This window comes from Hibiscus syriacus, unplaced genomic scaffold (genome assembly GCF_006381635.1).
Source record: "Hibiscus syriacus cultivar Baekdansim isolate YM2019G1 unplaced genomic scaffold, ASM638163v2 tig00111311_pilon, whole genome shotgun sequence".
Lineage (NCBI taxonomy): Eukaryota > Viridiplantae > Streptophyta > Magnoliopsida > Malvales > Malvaceae > Hibiscus > Hibiscus syriacus.
In genome coordinates this window covers 1754634-1779235 of record NW_024063054.1, presented here as the reverse complement: position 1 = coordinate 1779235, position 24602 = coordinate 1754634, and the positions used below count along the sequence as shown (strand labels likewise).

Below are 24602 nucleotides of genomic sequence, written 5' to 3'. Positions count from 1 at the left end.
ACTCGAGTGATGTGAAAAGATGTCCACGAACGCAAATCGGGTTTCCAAATCCAATTTGAGAGTCCAAACCAGGGAAGATCAACGAGATAATAGACAATCGTCATATTGATCAATCGTGATGATGTCAAATCTGTAATATCCCAGATTTTGGACTAGTGATTGGAATGTAAAACGTGAAAGTTTGGGGACCAAAGTGTAAAATTAAAAAAGTTTAGGGACTAAAAATGTATATTTTGGGTCTGTAAATAAGTATTTCAGCCCAATACAATTATTATAGTGGGTTTTAAAATTTTGATCTAGAATTTGCATAAAAGTTTATTAAATGATAAAGATCAGAAGGATATTCGGATAATCAGATCGGAAGCTTACAAAAATTTGAAGGAATGTAGTTTTGGGTTAGAAAAATTATATTTATATTTTTAATTAGTAGAATTTTAAGTGGATTGATGGAATTTGTTGGAAATTTCATTATAAAGTGGAATAGTGCAATTTAGTGACTAAATTGAATTTTTGGAAAATTGAAAGGGCAAAGAGGGAAATTGATAAGGGGTTTTTTTATTTTATTTTTCATTTTTGATCCAATTTATTGAGTTTTGGGACTAAGATGTGAAATAATAAAATTACCTACACTAAATTCTCTATAAATTGGTATAAGTATTGCTTTATTTCATGTTAAAATGTGGGTATTTATGGTGGATGAAGGGGAAGTTGATTTTGATTGAATTAAGGTTGAATTTGAATCTTAAGAGCGTTATGGATGAATAACTAAGCATGAAAGTTGATTAAAAATGCTTGGAGGGACTAAAGTGAAATTCTCGTTCATATTGGGATTTCATGAGTAATGGTTGAATTTGATGTGTTTGATATTGGAATGGTTGGAAATTGTTTGAGGAATGAATTTGGATGATGATCTAAGCTTGAAATCAAATTGGAGATAATTAGGGGACTACTTTGAAAGTTTTGGTTAAAGTGAAGGGTTATTAGGAAATTTTTGTAAAAATTTCCTAATGGTTTAGATTGAATTTGAGAATGATTCTAGGTTCTTGAAATGATGTTTGGGATCAAATTGGAACCTTGTTAGATGTTGAAGACCTTTTAGTAAGACTTAATAATTTTAAAGGGTTAATGTGCAATTGTTAAGGAATTGAGGTCCTATGCTGAAATTTAGTATTAGAACATTAAATTGGACTGATTTGGAAGAGTTTATGAGTTTAGGGACCCATTTGTAAGTTGGAGAAAGCTTAGTGGTGAAATGATGGAAGTACAAGATTAAAGGAATAATGGGTAAAGAATGGAACTAGAGGGACTTAGAAGGTTTAAAAGAAGTAAAGTTGATTTAAATCAAGGGAGAGAAATTAATTTTGAATATGTCTCGATCGTATTTTTTTAGAAATTTGTTTGAGTATATGATTATAATATTAGTTAAACTACTAACGTACATTGAAATTTGTTTACGATGGGGAAATGATCGTCGTGAAGATTGCGATTGAAATTTGGAACGGAGCGAGTTGAAAGATAGAGAATAAGATCGAGAGTAATCGATAGTAACAGTAGAAAGCTAGTGAGACAACAGGTGAGTGCAGTTAACATTTTAACGAAATAATACGAGAAAGGCTTGCGATGAGTCAACCTCGACCGTTTTTATAGAAAAAGGTTTTAAAATAGTATTTTTGAATATAAATTTTATTAATTTATTTTACTTCATACTATATGATTGTTTTATGTATGAATTGCCCAATATAGTTGTTATGAGATTTTATTTGAATCGAACATATGAATTTTTAATATGTAAAATAATATATGATTTGTGATAAGCCCATTATATGTACAATTGGCATGTCAAGAGGTGGAGTGAATAAGTACAAGCATACACCAATATAGATTACTCATGAGACTCGTGTACCACAGTGGTGCCGAGGTGGAGTGATCTAGTGCAATCTACAAGATATTTCATATGTTATTTGATATGACACAGTTACTCATAAGACTCATGTGCTTTAGTGATACACGAGGTAGAGTAACTCAGTGCGTTTTACGAGTACTACTGTAGCAGTTTCGACTGCATATTGGGCCCTCACTTATATGACTCACGTACCATAGATTCTCATAATAGTATAATGGCCAAAGATACAAACTAAAATAAAATATACAGATTCGATACATAGTTTAAAGTAAAGAATTTTGATAATTGTTTCTATTTTATGCCTGATTTATTCTACTAATGCTTTTATGTGATGTTGTTTATTTAATACGTTGTTTTATTTCCTTTATTATTTGTTCGTTATTGCAATTGGTAAGTTAGATGTTCCCTTTAAAAGTGGAAGCCCCAGAATTGGTCTGCTATCTGAAGTCAAATACAACTAGCTTTAGATGCCGCATGATTCTAAGTACGGTTTATTATTTTCTAGTCAGGCTTACTATTGTTATTAAAGGATAAATTTGTTGCAAGAGCTTTTTCTAGCGTTTTTATATTTTGTTCTTATGATATCCATGCAAGAGATATTGTTTAGCATGCTCTGTCATGCATTATGCTGTTTAAATTGTGGAAGCACCTACTCTGTTCAGGATAAGTATAACTGTGCTGGCTGATGCTCACTTTTTTTTTTTCATTCAGTGAAGTTTATATCAAAGCACCTTCGAAGGGGAGGCCATTCTCCATTAGGGAGGTGAAGGCTTCATATATTGGCCAGCTTGTAAGAATAGCTGGTATTGTGACTCGTTGTTCAGATGTTAAGCCTCTGATGCAGGTGGCTGTATACACATGTGAAGAATGTGGCTGTGAAATTTATCAGGTAACTAACTATTGTTATTTTTTATATCTAAATATTAATTGTTTCTTTGCCAATAAGGATAGGCTGAGTTTCTAAGGGTCATATACATCACTTGTAATGCTTGCATTATTGTCTTGCCATTTGTGTGCCAAACAGGATGTAACCGCTCGAGTATTCATGCCGTTGTATCAGTGCCCATCAATCCGTTGTTCAGTAAACAAGACGAAAGGGAACCTTATACATCAACTTAGAGCATCCAAGTTGTTGAAGTTCCACGAGGTTCTAGTTTAACATAGTTTATTAAGATACAATAATAGCATGGAATCTCTGTGTACTCTTTATAATGTGTAAGATTAAATTTTCCAGGCCAAGATTCAAGAGTTGGCAGAGCATGTTCCCAAAGGCCACATTCTACGGACAATGACAGTTCATTTTAGAGGAGAAATAACGAGAAAGGTTGGTTTTCATGTTAATTACATGTAATCAAAGTACCAAAAGATTTTTCATAAATTTTCTACATGTACACGTTGCACCTGTTTCCTTTTCCCTTTTCACCCCTTGTAACACTACATTGCATGGCTGGAGACATCACATCCTGTTCATAATGAAATCTAACTCAGGTGTGCTAATAACGTGTTTGTCTTACCTTCATCCAATTCAGTTTTCCCCAGATGATGTTGAATTATGAGGTATCTTTCTTCCTATTCCATACACCGGATTTAGGGCAATGCGCGCTGGATTAGTTGCAGATACATATTTGGAAGCCATGTCTGTCACTCATTTCAAGAAAAAATATGAAGAGTAAGCCACTTTCCTGATCTAGTCAACAGAAGGCATATCACATGTCTAATGTATGTAGCATATGAAGATACTAACTTTTTTACCCATATTTATTTATTTATTTATTTATTATTATTATTATAAAAAAAATAATTACAAGCCTAAATCAAAGGCCCAATCAATCGGCCCAGACCAAAATGAAACCCTAAACATTTAGGGTTTTAGCTAGGGTTTCTAACCCTAGCGTCGCAGCCGCCTCTCCAGCTGCCAGAGACCATTGTCGACGATCAGCTGCCAGATGCTCGAACCCACTTCAGCCACGACGCCGCCGCCTCGCTGAAGACTCCAGAAGCTTTGCTGCTTCAACACCCGCCGCCCACGTCGCAAGCTCTAGGGGTGAGTCACCACATAGCTCGGTGACTCACCGAAAGCCTCCTAAGGGACCGGTCCGACGAAAGCCTCGGTGGTGGCTATAAAAGCCACCACACCTGCAAAATAAAGAAAGAAAGAAGGCAACCACGACAACCAACAGAAAAAAAGAAGAAGCAAAAACAGAGAACAAAAAAAAAAGACAAAAAGCAAACCACAAAACAAAAAGAGAAGAGCGAGAGAAACTTACCGGGGAAGACAACGCCTTGATCGGAGTCACCACCGGCCTCCAAACGTCACCAAAAACCTTCGAAAACCGAAGGTATTTTCCTAGATTTGCTCCGATCGGGAGCTATTTAAAAGAAAGGAACACCGGAACCGTCATTAGGACGGTCCGATCTACGTTGTGGTGTAAAAATAAATTTTTCCGGGCACCGGATGCGGTGGCCGGCGGTGGGAATTACGGCGGCAGACGGCTGCCGTCCGGTAGCCGGCTTCCCTCTGATGAGGGAAGCTACTGTTTAGAGAGAGGAGAGAAATTGAGAAATGAGAGCTGGCCCTTCGGGCCAGCCGATTATGGGACTTAAATAGCCCTTCCCGAACGACGTCGTTTTGGGGAGGGTTATTTGTGTAATTTTTAAATGTTAAACCTTGTCCGTAGTCCCTCTATTTTATATGTTTTACATTTTAGTCACTGAATCAAGTTTATGTTCCTTTTAATTTGGTCTATACATTTTATTTATTTATATTTTAGCCCTTAACCGTAATATTAAATATTTTAGATAAAATACGTATTTAGTCCATTAGTTTTAATAATTAATATTTTAACCCCGAATACATATTTTTAATTTTTTTTAATTTAATATATGAATTTTATATAATTTTATTTTAGTCACCAAATTAATAAATAAGGAGAATAGCATGTTTAATCCCTGTAACTTTAAATAATTAATTACGAATTAGGTATTTAATTTTATTAGATTATAATTTAGTCACTAATTTTAAATATTTTCATTTATTATAAAGTTTTACTGCTTTTAAATAAATAGTTCTAATTTTATTTCTTTATTATTTTTTATGTTTTAATTTTACTTGTTTATATTTAAATATTTTTTATTATTATATAGTCATATAAATATATATAATAAATAATAATTTATATTAAATCTTAATCTGATTTTAAATAAATTATGTTTTTATCATATTTTAATATTTATTTTTCAATATCAAAGAAAATGGTAGTCTTAATACAACTGGATGTCCTATTCTGGTATTTTAAAATTAAATATCATGGTAAAAATTATAATTTAATAATATTTATTAATATCGAAGAAAAGAGCTATCTTAAGGCACCTAGAAGTCCTTTTCTGATATTTCTAAATAAGTAAATATCTTATTTATGTTTGATATATTTTCTTAAAAATATTTGAATTAAATAGGATTATAAATTAAATATATTTTTATTTTTTAATAATAGAGACAATTTATAATTAAAATGTACCAATTTTGGGCGTTGTAGGGGTGCTAATCCTTCCCTAAACGTAACCGACCATGAATCCCTTTTTATTATTAAAAAGAATGAATTTTTGGTTAAAACGCAGATCAGTTTATCTTTTAATTGATGTTTTCTTAAAAACTCTTTTAAAAGGATGATTTTTAGGTATTCGACCTATCTGACCCAAAAGGCTGATGGCGACTCCCAAATTATTTCAAAAACCATTTATTCACATTACTTTTCCCGCCAAGTAAAAAATTCGTGCCCGGACGAAAACCGGTTACGACAGCTTGGCGACTCCGCTGGGGACCTGGTCAAACTTTTAAAATCAATTATAAATTGTCTCTATTAATTATAAATTAAAATTCATATATTTAATTTATAATTCTTTCTTTTCAAATCTTTTATATACTTATTATTTTTATAATATTTATATTTATATTTCATTTTACTTACAAGTATTTTATTTTATTATTTATTTTTCTGTCAGAGGTTTGAACATTTCTCCTCACACACAACACTTGCATTGCATAACATAAAGCTCTATAATTGAGTTTGTCCCTTTTAAGTGGGAGTGAAAGCGACGTCTTCGTGAGAATTTATTCTCTGTGTCAGATCTAGCCAGTAACTTTCGGGGTTCATATGCTCTATGTCTTCGTGAGAATTTATTCTCCGTGTCAGGCATAGAGAAGTGTATCCCCTCGAATTGAACTTGACCCACTTTAGTCTGTGATGGACTAGGATTAAGGGTTAACAACCCAAGGGGGCACTAACAAGGACAATTCGGGTACCTTTATTCTTAGATCTAAAACCCTGCATATAATAAACCCTAGAGACTCTTCCGATCTGAAGCCATGCCAAAATTTTGTCCAAAATAGGTGTACACACAGGAGAAATGAATTCTAACTTTCCTTTTAATTAATTTATTTATTTTCTTACTGATTAAATTGCATATGAATTTAAATTATTTAAAGTATGAAGAAATCATCTTTAAATAAAAATAATTAGGTAGACATTATTATTAAATTATTTTTTTATTATGTAAACTAATTCATTTATTTTTATGGGTTCTTTATCTTTTCTGTTTGCATAACATCATACAGGATAAAAGGCATTGATCCTCGTGTTAATTGTCTCATTGGAAAACCTTCACCCATGGATAAAAAGTGCTCAAATCAAATAGTTCTAAACTCATAAGTAAGACAGTGGGCTGAGGACTTACAAAAACAAGGAGGAGACAGTCTGCAGGATGACTATGTATCTGACTTGGCCAGTTATGCTCCAGTTTCGTTAAAAAGAAATGATATGCAAGATTTGGGAAGCATTTGGGAAAGTTGGGACTCAAACAAAAAGTTGCAGTTTTATCAGACTTACGGAGACATCCCATATTTGCTCTATGTCGAAGTTGATGATGACTTACTTCGAGCCCTAATTCAATTCTGGAATCCAGGGTACAATTGCTTCACTCTCAATAAAGAGGACTTGGTCCCTACTATTGAAGAGTACACAACTTTGCTACATATAGAAGGGGCTTTGGAGAATCGAATTTATTCAAAGTCAATTAAAACTCAACCTTTTCGAGTTAAATTAGCAAAGATTGCTGGAGTACGAGAAGAATTGGTGGCATCCCATACAAAACAAAAGGGTGAAAGCGAAGGCATTGCTTGGACCAACATTAAAGAACTTATTCAGAGTCATCCAGACACTAAAGTACGATTCGATCTCTTTGCTCTGGGTATGTATGGTATGGTCATCTTCCCAAAAGTATTGGGATATATTGACGTTGCAGTAGTAGATTTGTTTGAGCAGCTACCAAAAAAGATTAATCCTGCTTCTGCAATTCTAGCAGAGACTTTCATATCGTTAAATGCTTGTAGAAAGCTAGGAGGTGGACGATTCTCAGGGTGTACTCAATTGTTATATGTTTGGATCCGTAGCCATTTCTGGAGGACAGAAAAGGTTTCATACCGGCACTTTAATACGGATTACTCACCATTAAAAGAATTTCTGGAGCAAGAATGGCCGAAAGAAATTAAGAAAGATATGTGGATTAATGCCTTTCGAAATCTGCAAAGCAATGACATTGTTTGGCGAGCCCCGTGGCAAGTCCAAAGAGAATTCTTTTACAAATGTGGTGATTACAACTGGATAATGCTGCTCGGATTGTGGGGAGGAATTGGATATGCGCCACTTCTGGTCATAAGACAGTATGAAGGTCGTCAATTTGTACCTGTCACTGCTGGATTACATTCGTCTGAGTTCGCATTCCATAGCAAAAATTATAAAAGAAATATCATGGAGGCTTTTACAGCTTGGAAAACAACTTTTTTTATCCGAGCTAAAACAGCAAAAGAAATGCTAACTCCTGATTATGAGGAATGGAGATCTGTCAGGAAAAATGAAAATATTCCTCTACCAGACCAAAATGAGGATATCTGTATGGAAGATCGCATTAAGGTGGTTCCATCAGAGATTGAAATCCTGAGAGCTGAATTTGAAGCAGAAAGAGAAGATTGGTCAAGAGAATTAGAGCAAATGAGACAAGATAAAGCTATGTTGGGTGTTGACATTGATTTTCATTCATCACAATGTGCAATGTTGAGAGAAAACAAAGAAAACGTTGATGGTGAATTCAGAGCATTAAAGAAAAATTACCAGGAGTTATATAAATCTTGGAAAGCATCAGGACCGAGCCGATCAACAGTACATATGACCAGAGAATTGAACATCGAGAAAAGTCTAGTTGAAGATCTGAAAGGAAAGAATAGCCGTCTACTCAAAAGCCTTGAGAAAGGAAAGCAAAAAATGGAAGATTTTGAGGTTGACAGAAGAGAGCGAATTATAATACACAAAGCTGAACATCGCGAGATCATGAATGAAATGCAAAGAGAAAGGGATCGAGCCAAAGATTTAGAAGAGATGAAGAGTGATATTCTTGATAAATTTGAGGGTGAGAAAAATATCATGTTCAAGGGATTTGAATCTGAAATGAACCATCTAATTGCCGAACTTGAAGTCAGAGGCCAAAGGATTGAAGAGTTCAATGTTGAAAAAGAAAAATGGGAGCTGGAAAGAAAGAATTTCAACACCAAACTTGAGGTAGAGCAAGAAGTGGCTAGCAATTGGATGCAAAGATGCAGAAACAAAAATGTTCAAATCCAGAAGCTTAATCAAAGGACGCAAGAAGCACGAACAAAACTTGAAGAAGATCTGGATCAGTCTAGAAACAAAAACTCAGAGTTCAATGCTTACATCTTGCAACTTGAAGAGACATTATTTCAAGAAAAGGTTCGTCTAGGACCTAGTGATCTCAAAGAAAGTAATGAGGAAAGTGCTTCACTGCGAAGACGCATTAGAGATCTTGAAAAAACTCTGCACAATTGTCAAGTCAGAATCACTGAGTTAGAGCAAACTCTCGAAGGAACTAATGAACAATGGCAAAAATCAACTGATTTCTATGTAGAAAGAAGTGAAGAAAGAAGTAATATGGTATTCGAGGCCATGGTACAAATGAGCGAAGTTGCTAGATATGTTGGGGAACTAACTATTGAAGCTAAAATAATTGAGCATCACGTTGATCCAGTTTCTAAGTTCGTAAAGAAGGTGTCATGGCTAATGAAAGAAATTATAGAGCTTAATAGGAAAGCTACGCCTTATCTGTAGTTATAAACTATTATAAAGAAACTTTTGTATGCCAATGAAAGTTGTTCTATGACAGTTAACTTTTTGGGATCAATACATTTTTGCATACATACATTCTGCATACATTTATTATTCATAGCATTATTTTCTTTATGTATAATTTTTTATAATATTCATTAATTAAAATTAAAAAAAAATATAAAAAGATTTTTCAATCGCAGTTATTCTGGCCAAAAGAGAAATACAACATCACTACGGTACTAGACAAGCTACTAAGAGAATTATGGAGGATAAAATACAACGTATTGAGGAACAGCATAATAAAGAACAAGCAGAAATGACAATGAAGCTAGAGAAAATTGAAGTCAGTATTGCAAACTCACAAGACAGCATGATGCAGAAAATAGAAGACATGTTTAAAAGACAGGCTATCATTGGAAAAATGCATGAAAATCTTGTATCTTTCGACCAAGAACCTATGTATCCTCTAGGTTTTCCACCAGAACCAATTTATCATTCTGGTACTACACCTATACAAATCAATGCCCGCATATCAGCATTTCAAGAAGCCAAACCCCATGAAAATCGACAAGTGGATCCTGCATCTTCAAGCAAAAATACACTTATATCATATGTGAAAATAGGGGATTTTAATGCTGAGCATCTAATCCCAGATTTGAATGAGCTGAATGAGAAAGAAAAAGTAAATGAAGAATTGACCAGACAGATCAAGAGCTTAGAAGAACGAATGAAATCCGTGGAAATAACTGAATCATTCTATGGGTTTGACGCTAGTGAGTTGAGTTTGGTTCCAGACCTAATCCTCCCCATCAAGTTCAAAGTTCCCGAATTTGATAGATATGACGGTACCACATGCCCTTCATCCCACATTACTATGTTTTGTCACAGAATGGCAGGATATGTGAAAGACGAGAAATTGTTAATTCACTGCTTTCAAGATAGTTTGACAGGACCAGCCTTAAAATGGTATACTCAATTGACCAAAGCCAACATTAGATCCTGGAAAGATCTGGCTAAAGCATTCCTAGAGCAGTACCGCCACGTAACAGACATGGTCCCTGATAGATGGACTCTCCAAAATTTGGAGAAAAAGAATAACGAAACATTCACACAGTATGCTCAGAGATGGCGTGACACGGCAGCCCAGGTTCAACCACCTTTGTCAGAAAAAGAGGCCACCGTAATATTTGTCCATACGTTAAAAGCTCCCTATTTAAATCATCTAATGGGGAATGCAACCAGAAATTTTACAGATTTGGTCATTTCTGGAGAACTTATTGAAAATGTCTTGAAAAGTGGTAAATTGAATCAAATGAGGGGTCTAGTTCCAAAAGTCCTATGTACCGAAAAAAGGAGAATGAAGTCAACAATGAAAACTCTTACAACAAAGATTCATCAAAAAGTGTTACAATAACCCAGCCAAGGGTTAAGAAAGAAGAAATAAACACTAATCGAGCAGAGTCCAGAGGATCTCGAAAGGAAAATGAAAGGTTGTCTTTTACACCTTTACCAGTACCCTATGCTGAGATCTATGATTCGCTATTAAAAGCAGATGTCATACGGCCCTATCCTTTGGTCCCCACGCAACCACCATTCCCTCCATGGTATGAAGTAAAGGCACACTGTGTTTACCATGAAGGAATTACGGGTCATTCTATTGAAAACTGTTTGGCATTCAAAAGGGTGGTTCAAAATTTGATCAACACTGGAAAGTTGGAATTCAATTCACCATCTACATCAAATCATCCATTGCCAAATCATGGAGATAAAAACGTGAATGCAATTCAGGAAAAGAACAGAAAGAAAGCAAAAACTGACATTTCTGAAATTAAATCTCCTTTTGTTTGGAAATTTCAACAACTCTCTTTAGCCGGTATAATTCCACAACAATTCAAGCCAAAGCATAATGAAGGCAAGAATTATTGTGAATATCATCAAGAGATAAAATTCAACTATGTCCTGAGTTTAGGGATTTGGTGCAAAAATTGATGAATAACAGAGAGATAGAATTCTTTGAAGAAGAACCAAAGAAAAAAGAAGATGTTGTTTGCTCATTAGATGATTTTAAACCTAATCAAAGAACAATTGATCCTGTGATCATTAATGTGAAATCATCTATAGTGATTCCTGCACCAACAAAGCCGAAAGTAGTTATCACAACTCCTTTACCATTTCCATACAAGGATACCCGCAGGGTACCTTGGAATTATACTACCAATGTTTCAATGGTAGGAGGATTTGTTTCTCTAGAAAAAACAGAAGAGAAAATACAGAGTCTGGATTCGACATCTGAAGCAGTGAGTGAAGTCGGATTCTTTACAAGAAGTGGGAGATGTTACTCTCCCGAAACATCCAATGCATCAGAACAGATGAAAGCAAAAGGAAAAGCCATGGTAATACCCCAAAAGGTATTTGATGATGAATCTCCTCCAGCATTCAATGAGCCTGTAACAGAAAAACAAGCGCAAGAATTTTTGAAATTCCTGAAACATAGTGAGTATAGTGTGGTTGAACAACTACATAAACAACAAGCGAGAATTTCTATTCTTGATCTATTGATGAATTCAGAAGCACACAGAAATGCTTTGATGAGAATGCTTAATCAAACCTTTATCCCTGAAGATATATCCCTCAATAAACTTGACAGAATTGTGGGACATATAGCCGCTGACAATTACATAACGTTCACGGATGATGAAATACCTGAAGGCGGAATGGGGTCAGTAAAAGCTTTGAATATCACCACGCATTGTCATGGTCATGTTTTGCCAGGAGTATTGATTGACAATGGATCCGTTCTTAACTTGATGCCTCTAGTCACACTTCAAAGAATGCCTGTGGATAAATCACACATTAAAAGTTATCAGAATGTAGTACGAGCTTTTGATGGCACTCAAAAAGAGGTACTTGGGAAAATGGAAATACCATTGTTAATCGGACCAGTCGTGTACAATATTGACTTTGTGGTGATGGACATCCACCCTACATATAATTGTTTATTAGGGAGGCCATGGATTCATTCTGCAGGCGCCGTTCCTTCTTCATTACATCAGAAATTGAAATTCGTTGTTGATGGACAACTAATATGCGTAGGAGCTGAAGAAGAAATCATTGCGTCTATAACAAGTGATATTCCATATATTGAAACCAATGATGATGCTCTTGAATGCTCTTTCCGAGCTCTTGAATTTGTCAATGCAACCTTTATTGCAGAAGGAAGCAAAATTCCATATCCCAGATTGTCTAATTGCACCAAGATGACGGTACGACAGACTTTAGGCATCGGAGCTAAAACTGGGAAAGGTTTAGGAAAGAATCTTCAAGGGATTTCAGTTCCTGTAAGTATGAAAATGAAGAAAGATCGTTTTGGGCTTGGATTTAAGCCCAATTTTCAGCAAAAGAACAAAGAGATGAAAAGAAGATGTGAAGACAGAAAGGCAAGGTTGAAAGGAGAAGAAATCCTTTGGGAACACATGTTTTTCCCACAGTTGAAGACCACATTCAAATCAGGGGGAACAATTAATGTAGAATAACAGCTTGTTGAGGCCTTTAAAGAAGAAAAGTTGACGAAAGATCAAAGCATAGTTAAAGAAGCTATGAACGGATTATTTATCAACATGATCATGAATGACAACAAGACTGGCAAATACTTGGCTAGGATTCGCCCTTGTTTTCCTGGAGAAACACTCAACAATTGGACCGTTGAAGACCTTCATGTAGTTTTTAATATTAACACAAAGTAATATTCAGAACTAATCTTTACGTTTAGCCCAAGAGTATGAAAACTTTTTGTTATCTTGTAAGGGAAATTATGTTAAGTTCACCTAATATTAAATATAAGAAATTTTCTTTAAAATTTTCAGATGGCAATCATTCTTTACATTTTCTTACTTTTTTACATTTATTTATTTCATAAATTTACTATATTCTTTCAGAAATATGTCCGACTTAAATTTGCAGGTGTCACAATGTTAATAGGATGTTTATTCCTAAATTTAATCAAGAGATAAATTTAGAGCAGCCCATATGTCTGGAGGAAATCAATGAGTGTGAGGATGAACTGGAATGTGATGTTCCTACTGAATTATTAAGATTGATAGAAAAAGAATATAAGAAAATTCTACCTCACAAAGAAGAGATTGAGACTGTGAATCTAGGAACAGATGAAGAAATAAAAGAGGTGAAAATTGGTACTACCCTGACAATCCAGATAAAACAAGAATTGATAAATCTCCTTCAAGAGTTTAAAGATATCTTCGCCTGGTCTTATCAAGATATGCCTGGTTTGAGTACAGATATAGTGATGCACAAGCTTCCAATCAATCCAGAATATAAACCGGTCTAACAAAAGCTCAGGCGAATGAGGCCAGAAATGTTGTTGCAGATCAAAGAAGAAGTGATGAAGCAAATTAATGCAGGTTTCCTACAGGCAGCCAAATACCCAGAATGGGTAGCCAACATTGTTCCAGTACCAAAGAAAAATGGGAAAGTTCGAATGTGTGTGGATTACAGAGATCTAAACAAAGCTAGTCCGAAAGATAGCTTTCCATTACCCCACATAGACACCTTGGTGGACAATACTGCAAGACATGCATGGTTTTCATTTATGGATGGCTTTTCAGGATATAATCAGATAAAAATGAATCCTGAAGACATGGAAAAAACAACATTTGTAACCATGTGGGGCACATTCTACTATAAAGTAATGCCATTTGGATTGAAAAATGCAGGGGCAACGTATCAAAGAGCCATGGTAACTTTGTTTCATGACATGATACACAAAGAGATTGAAGTATATGTAGATGATATGGTTGCCAAATCCCGAACTGAAGAAGAAAATATTCAAAATTTGAGAAAACTTTTCCAGAGATTGAGAAAGTATCAATTAAAGCTCAACCCCGCTAAATGCACTTTTGGAGTAACCTCCGGGAAACTTTTGGGATTTGTGGTCAGCAAAAAAGGAATCGAGATTGATCCAGATAAAGTAAAAGCAATTCAAGATCTTCCACCACCCAATACAAAAAAAGAAGTTCGAGGCTTTTTGGGAAGATTAAATTATATATCTCGGTTCATTTCTCAATTAACTGACAAATGTGATCCAGTGTTCAAATTACTTCGAAAGAACAATCCTGAAGTCTGGAATGATGAATGTCAAGAAACTTTGGATATTATTAAGAAATATTTATCCAATGGCCCAATTTTAGTATCAAGAATGCCTGATAGACCGTTAATTCTCTACTTGACAGTCTTTGAAAATTCGATGGGATGTGTACTGGGACAGCATGATGAATCTGGAAGAAAAGAAAAAGCCATTTATTATCTGAGCAAGAAATTTACTGATTGTGAAATTCGATATCCACCAATACAAAAATTATGCTGTGCTTTGGTGTGGGTTACTCGAAGACTCAGACAATACATGTTATATCATACTACTTGGTTGATATCCAAACTTAATCCTTTGAAATTCTTAATGGAATCACCAGCTTTGACAGGCAGAATGGCTAGATGGCAGATGTTATTATCTGAGTTTGATATTGTATATGTCAACCAAAAAGCAATAAAAGGAAGTGTCATAGCTGATTTTCTGACCAGTCGTGTATCAAATGATTATCAGCCTTTGAGTTTCAATTTTCCAGATGAAGATTTGTTGTGCATATCCATGAATGAAGAAGTCGGAACAAATGATGCATCTGCATCTTGGAAGCTTTACTTTGACGGAGCATCCAACGCCTTGGGACGAGGAATCGGGGCAGTGTTAATTTCTCCAGAAAATATTTATTATCCCTTTACAAGTAGACTGGAGTTCTTTTACACCAATAACATGGCGGAATATGAAGCTTGTATCATGGGATTGAAAGCAGCTATAGAAAGAAAAATCAAATGTCTCAAGATATATAGAGATTCATCGTTAGTGGTGTATCAATTACGAGGTGAATGGGAAACAAAAGATCCCAAATTGTTAGAATACCGAAATTTTACCCTCGAATTAGTGAAAGAATTTGAGAGAGTCACCTTCAATTATCTTCCTCGAGAAGAAAATCAAATGGCAGATGCTTTGGCTACATTAGCTACTATGTTTCAGGCAACTAAGAAAGTTGATATGATGCCAATCAAAATGCAAGTATATGAAATTCATGCACATTGTTATAGTGTGGAAGAAGAGGTAGATGGTAAACCATGGTATTATGATATCCTGCAATATATCAAAAATCAAAGTTATCCACAAAATGCATCTGAAATTGATAAAAGAACCTTGAGAAGAATGGCTGCTGGATATTTTCTTGATGGCGAGATTATGTATAGAAGAAGCAATGATCAAATGCTATTGAGATGTTTAAATACCAGCGAATCCAGAAGCATCATTGAAGAAGTACACAGTGGAATATGTGGAACACATGCAAATGGTCTTTCCATGGCTAGAAAAATAATGAGATATGAATATTATTGGGCTACCATGCACACATATTGCATTGATTATGCAAGGAAATGTCATAAATGCCAGATATATGCAGACAAGATTCATGTACCCCCATCTCCTTTACATGTAATGACAGCACACTGGCCATTTTCTATGTGAGGAATAGATGTCATTGGGGCAATCACACCAAAAGCATTGAATGGACATTGCTTCATCCTTGTGGCAATTGATTATTTTACCAAATGGGTTGAAGCTGCTTCATATGCCAATATTAAGAGGTCCACAGTCTGCAAATTCATAAAGAAAGAGATAATTTGCCGGTATGGCCTACCAGAAAGGATCATTACAGATAATGCTCTGAACCTGAACAACAAAATGATGACCGAACTTTGTGCACAGTTTAAGATCAAACATGCAAACTCAGTGGCATATCGTCCAAATATGAATGGGGCAGTTGAAGCAGCAAATAAGAACATCAAGAGAATCATTACAAAGACCACTGAAACTTACAAAGATTGGCACGAGAAGTTACCTTTTGCTTTATATGCATACCGAACTACTGTTCGAACATCTACTGGGGCAACACCTTTTTCTTTAGTCTACGGGATGGAAGCAGTCTTACCAATTGAAGTTGAGATTCCATCGCTTCGAATGTTGAGAGAAACAAAATTGGATGAATCCGAATGGATCCAAGCTAGATTTGATCAATTGAACCTTATTGAGGAGAAAAGATTGAAAGCTATTTGCCATGGACAGATGTATCAGAAACGGATGATGAAGTCTCATGACAAGAAAGTACATCCAAGATAATTCCAAGAGGGTGATCTAGTACTAAAAAAGATCTTGCCTATACATAAAGATTTTCGTGGGAAATGGATGCCTAATTGGGAAGGGCCATACATTGTAAAAAAGGCCTTTTCCGGAGGAGCGTTAATCTTGGCAGAAATGGATGGAAAATTCTGAAAAATCCAATAAACTCGGATTCTGTCAAGAAATATTATGCTTGAAGAAAAAATGAAAAGATGAAAAAAAAGAAGAGAGAAAAAAAGGGGTCAAGATGAAAACTCGCAAAGGGTATCTTGTAACCAAAGGAAGGATTTGAGTTGAAAACCTGAATGGGCGGCTCAAATGAATATTGATATTAGGCATCTAGTAATTGAACCCTCTTAAGATTTTGATAGTTTGGGAGAAACTTCACATCTACAAGCATTTTGACAACGTTTGAGATCTTTCAGACAAAAGCTTACATCAGTACTCTAAATTGTGTCAATTTGATTAATTTAGAAATACTTATGCCAATAATTTGTTGAGTCACTTGAATTTTTATCATTCCTATGCTTGCCATAACTTTGAATACAATTTTATCTATTTATTAATAAATTCCAAGTTTATTTTCTCTAAATTTAATTTATTTGAGATTCAATTTATTTTCGAAAATTTAATTTATTCTTTTATTTTGTAAATGGATTAACATAATTTTGAAATAAGTTAAAGATTTCTGAATATCACTTTATGTTAATACTTTTAAAGGCATGGAATACAAAGTAAGCAAATTATCACCATCATAGAGTTATTTGGAAATGGAACAAGAAGAAATCTGTTCTCAATTGGCAGATTATGAATATAGCCCCTTTTCAGTGTAGCAGCATGAAAATGATTCGAATCTACAAATTCTGGCTCTACATCGAATAAGTACTGTGATATTCCAGTCCAAACATTAACTGGAGTAAGTACCACGTTATCATAGTAGAAATAAGGATACCTAATAGCATCTTCTGGAAGTGTTCTTTGAGTTATCTGATCTGGTTCGGTAGGAACCACAGAACCAATCATTAGATTTGAAAGATGAATTTGCTCATAGTAGAAATAAGGAGACCCAATAGCATCTTCTGGAAGTGTTCTTTGAGTTATATGATCTGGTTCGGTAGGAACCACGGAACCAATCATTAGATTTGAAAGATGAATTTGCTCATAGTAGAAATAAGGAGACCCAATAGCATCTTCTGGAAGTGTTCTTTGAGTTATCTGATCTGGTTCGGTAGGAACCACAGAAGCAATCATTGGAATTGAAAGATGAACTGCATGATCGTCTTCATTAAGAAGCTTCTTTTCAAGCTTCCTCTGCTTCTTTTTTTAAGAAAATCATAGCCAAAGTTTCGCCTTTTCTTGTAATTGGGATCATTGCATAATGGTTTCCTATCTTTTACCGGAAGAAGTGTATCAGCAGCCTTAGCAATTTGAGCAGCACATATAAAATCTGTCAACTCTGCAATTGATGAATCAGGATTATATCCCCATGGCTATTGAAGACATAGCATTTGAGTATCCCATTTCCATCAAGTATAACAGTTTACTCTCCTCATCAGAATCAGAATTCAGGATTTTCTCGGTATCAAAAGAACTATCCATATCTGTGAAATCATCTTGAGAGATCACTTCATAATTAGATGAGTAGTTATCAGAATCAACATGTTACATGAGTGCAAACTTTTCAAGATCCTGTGCCATTGAGTTTTGTTCTCAAGAGATTTTGTGACATTATATCTACATCTACATTTGTCAAAGATGATAGATTCTCCGATTTGAAGAAGAAAGATTTATTGGATTTCTACACAACTGAAGAAATACTCAGTTCACCAATTTGAAATCAAATAAACTTAACTTTCATGCATCATATTTAGGCATTTGCAAAAATAGGTGCATTTTCATTCATTTTATCCATGTTGAATTTTAACAGGAATTTCAAAGATTTTAGCAAAGATTAAAATCCATCATTCAATGGATCAACATTTCCAGTCTGAGTTCATAATGAGAAGAACTCATCTGAAGAAGGAAGAAGTTCATAATGAGAAGAACTTGTTCAACTTTTTGCTTAAATTCATCACTCGATGGATCAGCATTTCCAGTTCGAGTTCATAATGAGAAAAACTCATCTGAAGAAGGAATAAGAAGTTCATAATGAGAAGAACTTGTTCAACTTTTTGCTTGAATTCATGATTCAATGGATCAACATTACCAGTTCGAGTTCATAATAAGAAGAACTCATCTGAAGAAAGAAGAAGAAGTTCATAATGAGAAGAATTTGTTCAACCTTTTGTTTAAATTCATCATTTGATGGATCAACATTGCCAGGTAGAGTTCATAATGAGAAGAACTCGTCATCTGAAGAAGAAGAAATTCATAATGAGAAGAATTTGTTCAACCTTTTGCTCAAATCCATCACTTGATGGATCAGCTTTTCCAGAGAAAGTTCATAATGAGAAGAACTCATTTGAAGAAGAAGAAGTTCACAATGAGAAGAGCTTGTTCAACCTTTTGCATAATTTTATCACAGAAGGAGATATATCATCATCAGCATTTCCAGAAGAAGTTCACAATGAGAAGAACTCATCTGAAGAAGAAGAAGTTCACAATGAGAAGAGCTTGTTCAACCTTTGCTAGATTACATCACAAAAGGAAATAGGTCAACATCATCCCCAGCGAAAAGTTCCTAATGAGAAGAACTCATCTGAAGAAAGAGAAGAATTTATTCAACATCTCCATCATAATCAAGTGAAGTCGAATGGATAAAAAAAATTTATTATCTTTTCGTCTTTGCCCTATTCTTGTTAACACAATAATGAGCAAAGAGGGGCAGCTGAAGATACTAACTTTTTTACCCATTTTTATTTATTTATTTATTATTATTATTATTATTATTATTATTATTATATATTATTATTATTAAAAAAATAATTACAAGCCCAAATCAAAGGCCCAATCAATCGGCCCAGACCAAAATGAAACCCTAAACATTTAGGGTTTCAACTAGGGTTTCTAACCCTAGCGCCGCAGCCGCCTCTCCAGCTGCCAGAGACCATTGCCGACGGTCAGCTGCCAGATGCTCGAACCCACTTCAGCCACGATGCCGCCGCCTCGCTGAAGACTCCAGAAGCTTTGCTGCTTCAACACCCGCCGCCCATGTCGCAAGCTCTAGGGGTGAGTCACCACATAACTCGGTGACTCACCGAAAGCCTCCTAAGGGACCGGTCCGACGAAAGCCTCGGTGGTGGCTATAAAAGCCACCACACCTGCAAAATAAAGAAAGAAAGAAGGCAACCACGAAAATCAACAGAAAAAAAGAAGAAGCAAAAACAGAGAACAAAAAAAAAGACAGAAAGTAAACCACAAAACAAAAAGAGAAGAGCGAAAGAAACTTACCGGGGAAGACAACACCTTGATCGGAGTCACCACCGGCCTCCAAACGTCACCAAAAACCTTTGAAAACCGAAGGTATTTTCCTAGATTTGCTCCGATCGAGAGCTATTTAAAAGAAAAGAACACCGAAACCGTCATTAGGACGGTCCGATCTACGTTGTGGTGTAAAAATAAATTTTTTCGGCCACCGGATGCGGTGGCCGGCGGTGGGAATTACGGCGGCAGACGGCTTCCCTCTGATGAGGGAAGCTAGAGAGGGACGAGAGAGAGTTTAAACTCTCTCTGTTTAGAGAGAGGAGAGAAATTGAGAAATGAGAGCTGGCCCTTCGGGCCAGCCGATTATGGGACTTAAATAGCCCTTCCCGAACGACGTCATTTTGGGGAGGGCTATTTGTGTAATTTTTAAATGTTAAACCCTGTCTGTAGTCCCTCTATTTTATATGTTTTACATTTTAGTCACTGAATCAAGTTTATGTTCCTTTTATTTTGGTCTATACATTTTATTTATTTATATTTTAGCCCTTAATCGTAATATTAAATATTTTAGATAAAATACGTATTTAGTCCATTAGTTTTAATAATTAATATTTTAACCCCGAATACATTTTTTTAATTTTTTTTAATTTAATATATGCATTTTATATAATTTTATTTTAGTCACCAAATTAATAAATAAGGAGAATAGCATGTTTAATCCCTGTAACTTTAAATAATTAATTACGAATTAGGTATTTAATTTTATTAGATTATAATTTAGTCACTAATTTTAAATATTTTCATTTATTATAAAGTTTTATTGCTTTTAAATAAATAGTTCTAATTTTATTTTTTTTATTATTTTTTTATGTTTTAATTTTACTTGTTTATATTTAAATATTTTTTATTATTATATAGTCATATAAATATATATATAATAAATAATAATTTATATTAAATCTTAATTTGATTTTAAATAAATTATATTTTTATCATATTTTAATATTTATTTTTCAATATCAAAGAAAATGGTAGTCTTAATACAACTGGATGTCCTATTCTGGTATTTTAAAATTAAATATCATGGTAAAAATTATAATTTAATAATATTTATTAATATCGAAGAAAAGAGCTGTCTTAAGGCACCTAGAAGTCCTTTTCTGATATTTCTAAATAAGTAAATATCTTATTTATGTTTGATATATTTTCTTAAAAATATTTGAATTAAATAGGATTATAAATTAAATATATTTTTAATTTTTAATTTTTAATAATAGAGACAATTTATAATTAAAAAGTACCAATTTTGGGCGTTGTAGGGGTGTTAATCCTTCCCTAAACGTAACCGACCATGAATCCCTTTTTATTATTAAAAAGAATGAATTTTTGGTTAAAACGCAGATCAGTTTATCTTTTAATCGATGTTTTCTTAAAAACTCTTTTAAAAGGATGATTTTTAGGTATTCGACCTACCTGACCCAAAAGGCCGATGGCGACTCCCAAATTATTTCAAAAACTATTTATTCACATTACTTTTCCCGCCAAGTAAAAAAATTCGTGCCCGGACGAAAACCGGTTACGACAACATCCATCTTTATGCTTTATAATGCCAGTATGTTAGCTTACAAAGAAGACATCTGATATGGATGTCACGGATCTCCTTTCACTGAAACATATTATTATCCGAGTAATATGCATGTGCATGCATTTTCACTTAATTATGCTCAACTGCAGGTATGAACTTTGGGGAGATGAAGCGGAGCAAATTGCATGATTAGCTGAGGATGGTAATATATATAACAAGTTGTCAAGGTCATTAGCACCTGAAATTTATGGGCATGATGATGTTAAAAAAGCTCTGCTTCTTCTTCTTGTGGGTGCTCCACACCGTAAGCTAAAGGATGGGATGAAGGTAGTATGCCATCTTATGTTCTTTTTTTATTTTTTGACATTAATTCTTTTTGTTATCATTTATCACTAGTAATATGACTCACTACAAAAGTTGGTCAAATCATTTTTTTTTTTGTTATTTTACTTGGAAAGTTCAAGTTATGCCCATGAGCAATATGGCATTAATGTCATCACTCCCTTTTCTTTTCTACCGAAGAATTTTCTTTAATTTATACTTGGTAGTTGCTTCCTTTTGTATTTGTCATTTTGACTGACTAATAGCATTAATGAATTACTTGTTTAAATCTCAGATCAGAGGAGATATACATATTTGTTTGATGGGTGATTCTGGTGTTGCTAAAAGTCAGCTTCTAAAGCACATTATAAATGTAGCACCAAGGGGAGTCTATACCACTGGCCGGGGAAGCAGTGGGGTTGGTCTAACTGCGGCTGTGCAGAAAGATCCTGTCACGAATGAGATGGTCTTGGAAGGGGGAGCCTTGGTGAGATGTGTTCTTTTCTTTTTTCTATTATTTATTGTATTTAAAGGGATATGTTTATGGTATGATAAGGCATAGAAGAATGTGGCAACTACAATTGTTTACATTTAGGACCATATAGATCTTGCCAACCTTCTCTATCACCCATGTTAAAAAGTATGCCTTGTTCTGCCAATGGTTATAAATCATAATTTTGAGTTGGTTTCTGTTTCGCATGTGCATTTGGTACATCTAATCTCAAATATGGTCCATTACATCTAATTATCATTAATCACAAATATGACCTCTTTTTTCTAATTATTATTTCCAAGGTTCCTATGGTTTAATAGAGACATCTTATTTCTGTTTCAGGTGTTAGCAGATATGGGTATTTGTGCTATTGATGAGTTTTACAAGATGGATGAATCTGATCGTACAGCAATACATGAAGTTATGGGACAGCAGACTGTCAGTATTGCAAAGGCAGGGATCGCTACTTCTCTGAATGCAAGAACTACAATTCTTGCTGCTGCTAATCCAGCCTGGTAAACTTGTTTTAGGTCCTTCAAACTTGTTTCAATTATGCTTTATTATTTTTGGAACCATCCTTCACGAGTTGAAATGGAAATAAGTGGGGGAGAAAAAGAAGAGAACTCAGGCTATGAGAGTTTTTGATCTATAAGCAAAATCAAATTTATTGAGTCCTATAACTTATTTTGAAGGGGAAGATATGACCTACGTAGAACTCCAGTTGAAAACATCAACCATCCTCCAGCCCTTCTGTCAATATTTGATCTTCTGTGGTAGATCTTAGATCGAGCAGATATGGATAGTGATCTTGAGATGGCAAGGCATGTTGTTTATGTGCACCAGAATAAAGAATCGCCTGCTCTTGGGTTCACTCCACTTGAGCTGTCTGTTCTTCGGTAAGCACAGTAACTGCTTTTCCACGGAAAACTTGTCAGTATTTAATAGATAACTCTCTCCTATTATAGTTTTATCTTTTATTAACATGATGAAATTGGGGTGCAAAGTCATGCAAATGACTAAAAGCTGTGAAATTTGTCCTCATATCTCTCCTCTGCTTTCTGGATTTGTAGAAGCTAATCTGTTTCATTGGTTGATAACGATACGCGTGCTGTGTAAATACCTGTTTCTGTTCATATTACATGTATTTGGTAATGGTAGCTACATATATTGATTTCTTAAAGTTGTTGATTTTCTTTTAAGTTCATGTACTATGCCACAATCTTCATCTAGAAGCTTTGATTTCTCTATATATTAATCTTGTTTTATGTTTTTCATTTGTAGTGCATATATTTCTGCTGCATGAAAATTATCCCCTTATGTTCCGAAGGAGCTGGAAGAGTACACTGCTACAGCCTATTCCAGCATTCGGCAAGAAGAAGCTAAATGAAATGCACCTCATTCATATACTACTGTGAGAACCCTACTAAGCGTTCTCGAATATCAGCGGTAAGTGCTGGTTTTCTTCTTTCTTATGATATGATAATACCTTACTATCTGTTGGTCTGCTTCAACGGGGTGGGAGGTTCAGTTCTCTTTGGGTTGGGCAAAGGGAAGGGTGAAGGATGTGGAATGCCTTGATCTGAAATATATAGGTGTCACACATTGCTCTCAGATTTATTCTTTACAATGAAATTCTCTTTTCTCATAGTTTGCTAATATGAAATCTGCCATGTAGATTGACAATAAGACTTTCTGGTGGAAAAATATCTGCCCCTTGGTAGAGCAGTTTTCTATCATTTGAAGTGCAATTGACGTAAAGTTGATATGATTTTCTCACAGGAGCTATCAAGGCTTCGTTTCTCCGAAACTGTGGCCCAGAGTGATGTGGATGAGGCTCTTAGGCTGATGCAAATGTCAAAATTCTCCCTGTATTCTGACGATCGTCAGAAATCTGGTCTGGATGCCATATCTGATATATATTCAATCTTACGAGATGAAGCGGCAAGGGCTAACAAGATGGACGTGAGATATGCCCATGCATTGAATTGGAGTAATCGAGTGTTGTCCAACACTAATGTCAATCATCTTGCAAGGCAACATCATTATTATAGCATGGAGTAATCGAGTGTTGTGGCCTCTTGTTTGACTTATCACCTCTATAACAAATGCACCACTGTTTATATTCTAGGATTTCTGTACCTGATGGGAATATTTTGGGTCTTAGCTTGTAAGCAATGAAAAAAAATATAAATATTTGATTATTACTGCTAGGGTGCTGTTAATCTGTGAGCATATACTATTGAGATGATTTGGTTCCTCTAATCGAAAAGCACTAGGATTTGACCTTTTTTTCCTGGATTTTGCTGATGTATTATTGTTGTTGTTGTTTAAGAACTTGAGTACAAGAGTTAGATGTTTGTTCTTAGTTGGATAAGTAATGTTTTGGTTGTTAAGATTGCCTCTTAAAGTTGATTGTTTGGGTTTTGACAGGGATATAGTGAAGCACAGCTGAAAAAATGTTTGAGGAATATGCAGCCTTGAACGTGTGGCAGATACATCCCCACTCCTTTGATATTAGATTTTTAGATGCCTGA

General features: G+C 34.8%; 1 pseudogene; it reads left to right on the top strand.

Moving 5' to 3' along the window:
- The first annotated feature begins 1291 nt into the window (after positions 1-1291).
- Positions 1292-24602, top strand: LOC120158434 (annotated as a pseudogene).